This window comes from Pteropus vampyrus, unplaced genomic scaffold, assembly GCF_000151845.1.
Source record: "Pteropus vampyrus isolate Shadow unplaced genomic scaffold, Pvam_2.0 Scaffold59, whole genome shotgun sequence".
Taxonomy (NCBI): Eukaryota; Metazoa; Chordata; class Mammalia; order Chiroptera; family Pteropodidae; genus Pteropus; species Pteropus vampyrus.
This window is the reverse complement of record NW_011888840.1, coordinates 2,392,692-2,398,754: the sequence shown is the minus strand read 5'-3', so window position 1 is coordinate 2,398,754 and position 6,063 is coordinate 2,392,692. Positions and strand designations below refer to the sequence as shown.

The 6,063-nt window shown below is 51.0% G+C and overlaps 1 non-coding gene across 1 annotated transcript; it reads left to right on the top strand.

Moving 5' to 3' along the window:
* Nucleotides 1-4,820: 4,820 nt before the first annotated feature.
* TRNAM-CAU lies at nucleotides 4,821-4,893 on the top strand. The gene has a single exon. It is a non-coding gene; the product is annotated as a tRNA-Met (tRNA).
* Nucleotides 4,894-6,063: the final 1,170 nt, after the last annotated feature.

The following is a 6,063-nucleotide window of genomic DNA, read 5'->3' as shown; positions in this document are numbered from 1 at the left end:
CACACACACACACACACACACACACACACCACTTTCTATGCCGTAAAATGAGCTTACCACAGCTTCTACTGCCCCATCACATGTCACCTGGACATGTAAACCATGAGTACGTGAAAACGTCCTAAAATTGATCGCCTGGAGAAAGGCAGGTCAGGCCACTGTTCTTTTCCCATCTTCTCTTTCATATCTGCTCTTCCTCCAACTTCAGGATCTTACTACCTAGGTGTGAAAACCTCCAGCATTACAAATAAGGGGAACGTTCAGTTCAAAACACTGGAAGTCGAAGGCTGAGAAAGTGAAAGATTGAACGACTGATTTTCATGGTTTGCAATTCAGAATAGAAAGGGGACTTTATCAAGCTGATAGAGAAGTGATTTTTTTAAGCGGTAACTTGAAATTATTTAAGGAATTGAATTTCAGTGCTGAAACAAAACTTGTCTTTTTTTTACTTCTTCATGTGAATAAAGTTTCTCGACATTTACATCAGTAAATATGAAAAGTATGAATAAAATTAATTCTGAAGCTCATCTCATTCTAGCAAAAATTGATAGCTGGCCGTGCGTGCATGAACTAAATGGGATTAAAAAGATACATCTCATAGATATTTGTTTTAGATAAAAAGTTTACATTTTTACATTAAAAAATTATTCTTCAAATCTATAAATAGATTTATGATTTTTCATTAATTGTATGCTAATAAAAATAATAGCATGTTAATTTAGATGAAAATTTTGACACAGAGCTTTAGGGTCACAAGAAACAAAAATTTCAATTTATGGATATATTTTTGTTGTGGGAGGTATCTTAGGGTGATCAATAACAAGCATTGAAACAAAATATATATTATATGAGGATAAGATTCTGTGGGAGAAGTAGAATAGAAATATGAGTTGGGGAAAATAAAGAAACTTAAGTCTTAAAGGAGCTTATTCATGTATATTTAAAATAGATTATGGTTTGTATGAAATCTATAGGACATTTCTATGTCATTGGATGCACGTAAAAATCACATGCAGTTTCCTTTTTTAAAAAAATCAGCATATACAAGCTACTGGAAATTACATCCTTTGTAACTGTTCGACTGAGAAAGTTTAGCTATTAACATTATGCAAGGAGGTGCTTAGATGTTTTTCAAAATTATTTTAAGGGGCGCAAAATGAGGAAACACTTTAAAAACTGCTGCTGGCGTGGGGGAAGTGATGGCGAGAGGCCAGGCGTCATCGTGTGACTCAGGATGGAATCCTGCCGTCCCTTACACTCGGCCAGGTCGCCCATGCCCTTGAGTTCGCGCGTCTGAAAATGAAGGGCGGTCGTAATACTGACCCCTTCAGGTTGTTGCGGGAGTAAATGAGCCGCCAGGAAGGAGCGCCTTCAGCCACCAGAGTAGGGCGAGCGAGAAGCAGGTGAGGAAGGAAATGGAGATCAGGTTATGGCAGAGGAGAGAACCTTTGACCTGGCTGAAGAAAGGCAAGGAAGAGATCCCCGTCACAAAAAAGGGGCCTGATGGTGGGGAAGTCCTGTCAGGCGGAGAGCGCCGTGCGTGCAAAGGCCTGGAGATGGGAAGGGTTTGTTTCGTGACCCCCACCGCCACCCCGCAGGTCCTGCCTCCCACCCCCTAACCTCCGCCAGCCCTCTGCCATCAGTCACTGCTAGTCAGGCCTGGGGGTCCCTTCCTGCAGGAGCCTCTCTGCTCTTGCGACCCCGGTGGGCATGTGGCACCGAGCAAGCACCCTTTACTCTGGGCTCAGTTGGTAGGGACTCGGTACCTGCCGGGATTCTGCGGCAGCAGCGAGGAGGCACGTGTGTTTTATTACACTGACACGCTCAGCGGAGCCTTTGAAAACTGGTGGCACAAGTATTTCAAAGATGAAGACACTTTAGCGGAATATTTGCGCCGCCCCTCATTCGTGTTGCGTACCTTCCATAAACAGGGCTGGGTGCTGATGGTGGTCACCCCTTGTGGAGACCCAGCCTGATACCCCGCATGCGGTCGTGACGCAGTCAGTGTGTCCTCCACTCTCCCTCCTCCTTCCCACCCTACCCCTGGACTTCGGGCCCTAGGAACCTCTAGAACTAAAAGGACGCCCCCGCCTCCCTTCTCCCCACTCCCTGCACGGACAAACCAAAGCCCAGGGGTGGGGTGGTGGGAAGGCGACGACCGAGACCCCCTCACCACAGCGACCCCTCGCGGCCGCCGGGCAAGGCCAAGACTGGGAGCGGGGACGCAGCTGCCCAGAGTGGGATCCCCGGGCAGGGCCGCCCCTCACCCAGGCCTCCCCCACTTCTCTTCACCTCCCTCCTCCCTCCTCCCTCCTCTTCCTTTTCTTCCTTCCCTTCCCCTCCTTCCCTTTCCTCCCCCCTTTTCCTTCTTCCTATTTCCTGTAGTTTAGCTCTTTTAAATTATTTAAAATTTTATTTATTTATTTTTTAGGCGAGGCAACCCTTGGTTGACCTCACAGATTGCAAGGACCTTGTCAGCTTACAATCCCTTATTTTTTTATTTTTGACACCTACAGTACCTGGTCTTCCCAGGTGGTCTCCCATCCAAGCACTAACCAGGCCCGACCCTGCTTTAAATTATTTAAAATTTTAGATAAGTAATAGATTAACAAAGTTCAGGTATTTTTTCCCCAAACGATTCAAAGGTTTACAGTGAAAAATCTTCATCTCCCACCCCTGCCCCCAACTGTGCAGTTTCCACACCCCACACCACACATATTAATTGTTGACCTTAGGTTGTTGCATATGCTTTGGGAGGTTTAGTGTGCAAATACCAGCAAATGGAAATATACTCGTCCCCTTTTTTACAGAAATGGTGGCACACCCCACACCCAGCTCTGCCCTGTTCTCCTCACTCATTTCATGTTAAGCATGGAGCGTCCATTGTTTTTGTCTACAGCTAGGACAGACGGTCATTCCTGTTCTCTGTTGATAGACACTTGGGCTCTTTCCAATTATTTGCAGTTCTGCACAACTTCAGGGATTAACCGTGGCCCCGGGTGAGTTTATCTGTTTGACACCTTCTCAGTCGTGGACTGCTGGACCCGAGAGTTTGTTATTGTGGCAAACAGGGCCGTTGGGATTTAATCCACACGTCACTCAGCGCTTGTGCCTGGAGATCTTGGTGAAACTGCTGTGACATCCCAAGTCCGCAGGGTTTCGGGGACCCCGCGAGGATTCCTATGAGTGTGTGGGCAGGGGGGTCCCCGCTTAAGTCCCCCTGCCCAGGTATCTGCCCTCCTGCACCCGCGGGGTGGTCCTGGGGCCCTGGCCACTTTGTCCCCAATAGCGACCCCTCAGGTCAGGTTCCTACCACTGGGGAGCGCGGGTGGGAGAGTATCCTGGAGGATTGGGAGGTCCTGGGGTTCCCACTGGGGATCGTGAGGGTGGGGAGTTCCACCCAATCCTCGAGGTCTGGGGTCAAGGCAATCTGCCTCCATCTGTGACTCACCCTTAGGAGACAGGAGGATGCCGTAAGGAGCCCACCCCTGCCCCCGGCAGGATCGTCACCTGCCCTGGAGCTCCCAGGGCTTCCAGGTCTGAGCCGCGCCGCCCTCCCGCTCCGGGGATTTCTCTCCAAATACAGAGAGATCCGTCCCCTGACCCTCCACTGTTCTCTCCCCACAACTTCCAGGAATTCTGGTGCCTGCTCTTAAGATAACATGTTTTTTTCTCCTTCTCACACTTATATCGCCATTCGTCCCCTTAACATCCCGCTTTATCTCCCAAATTCTGGGCGACTTAAAAAATTCTTCCCCCAACACTTTATAATTAAAATTTTTAGATAAACACAAACGTCAAAAGAATCGCACGGTGAATATCATCAGTACACCCACCGCCTAAATCTACATTAACATCTTACTACTCGCAGGTCGTCGTCCATCAGTCTTATCTTTGGAAGCACTTCAAACTCCTGGACATCAGTACGCTCCCGAAGCCGGTCCCCATGCCTGTTATTGGCTGGAGACCAGTTTTAGTTTCCTTTTTTAAAGGTAAAATTTACATACAGAGAAATATATGAATTTTAACTGTGCCAGTCTGGCTGATTTTAGATGGTACGTGGAGGAATATTTTTTTATTTAATGGTTATGCGTTTATTTTAACATGTACTAGGGGGAAAAAAAACTCCACCCGTTCTCCATTTATGATAGAGACAGCAAGCTTCCTTCAACAATGACTGTATTTAAATGAGTTCTGGAAAGGGATTGGGGACGGGGAAGGAACAGGTAGGGAAGCGGGTGGGGGCTTCCAAGATGCTGAGGCCGTGGCTTGGGGTGTCGTTGCCGAGCTGTGGCCTCGGCCTGTGGCGCTCGGAGGGGCTGCGGACCCAGGTGGAGCGGGATCTGCGGTGGGGCTGGAATAGTGTTCACGTGCGCGTGCCTGTATGTGTTTTCTGCGCGCCCCCTTCCAACTCTTTGAGGCTGAGAGTGTCCCTGTGAACGCAGCACCGAGCACAGGGCGGGGAACACAGTAGGTGCCCAATAAATGTTTCCCGAGATCACAACGCTTTGTAAGCACTATACAAAAATAAGAGTTTACGACAGGAAGAATCGCACTCCTCAGTGTCCTCCTAGTCAGCACAGCGATGTCAAGCAAACCTCATCATTTGACTGACAAACAGGCTGGAGGAGAAAGACCGGAGCGCTGGGGGGCGGATCTGCCAGGGTGCCCTCCCATGCTCGCGCTGAAGTCGAGAACTTTTCAATGTCCTGGTCCAGGACAAAGTGAAGTAACCGGAGATAAAACCACGGTTTTCTGAGCATGCGTACAGGGCCGCTTTGTAAGCCTCATTAACTTCAAGGCGGACAACCCTCGCAGGTGCCTCGTTAGCGCAGTAGGTAGCGCGTCAGTCTCATAATCTGAAGGTCGTGAGTTCGATCCTCACACGGGGCACAATACTTTTGTTACCTCCAGGTCTATGCTCCGGCCGGAAAGACGGTTTTATTTACTCTTCTGTGGACCAGGAGACCCTGGGCGACCGTACTTTTTCCACTCTGGGGTCACCGGTGTGTCGGCCTACGCTCGGCTCGGCCTGTCCTCCCTGAAATACACGGGCCCGGAAGCTTTAACCGGCCCCTAATCTCCCTACTCGGCCCCGCCGCACCGTCGGCTCCTGGAGTTCTGGGCGGCAGTTGGTGAACTGGACGGAAGTCCGGGGCGGGACGATGAGGGGGGGACACCTGTAGAAGATAGCGCCCACGTCGGGTGGGCGGGACCCGGCCGAACCCCTTTGGAAGAGCCCCACGCTCACGCTGCGGCCAGGGGGTTCACGGGAAAGGCGCCCCCTGCTGTCACGCCGTCCACCCTTGGTCCTGCCCTTGCTCTTGAGCCCTGGCCGTCGCTGGAGTCGCGCACAGCCCGGGGGTGGGCCGCAGCCCCCAGGTGCTCCCGGTCCTCCCGGTCCAGGAGGGCGCCGCGTGCGCCGCTGGGTGCAAGGCCCCCTCATGGAGGCTCCAGGGGAGCGGCTGGGACACGAGGCCCTGGGGAGGGGCCGATTCCTGGCACCTGACGCCAGGGAAGTGTTGCGGGGACTGTAGCAGGTGGGTGGCGCGCGATGAGAGGCCAGTCATGGGCGCTGAACACGGGAGCAGTTTGGGGAGCAGTTTGGGCGGTGGAGGTGGGAAGTGGCCGGACGAGGCAAGGTCTGGGGGAGGGGGTTTCAGGGAGGTCCTGCAGTCCCTCCTGGGACATAACGACAGGGCTGCGCTGATCCTGCATCCGAAACGGTTGCTCAGTTGCAGCCACCACGGATTAAGTTTCTCGCAATTCAGTCATTCCACAGAGATGTGAGAGCAGTAACCACCCCCCCCCCCCACCTCTCAAGGTTTTGATGATGGCACTAATCTCTGCATCTCTCTCCCACCAGGGATGTGACAATACTTTTGGTTTACTATCTTAGTAAGGAGGACCTTCCAGGGGCTTTCACTTGGTTCTTTCTACCATAATGACCCTTCCTCAATGGGACATAGTGTCCGTGTGGAGTAGCTGCCTTTGCCGAATGTATTTATTCAATTATAAATTCAGGTACTCAGAGAATAACCGCAGTTGGTTTCATGGCCTCAC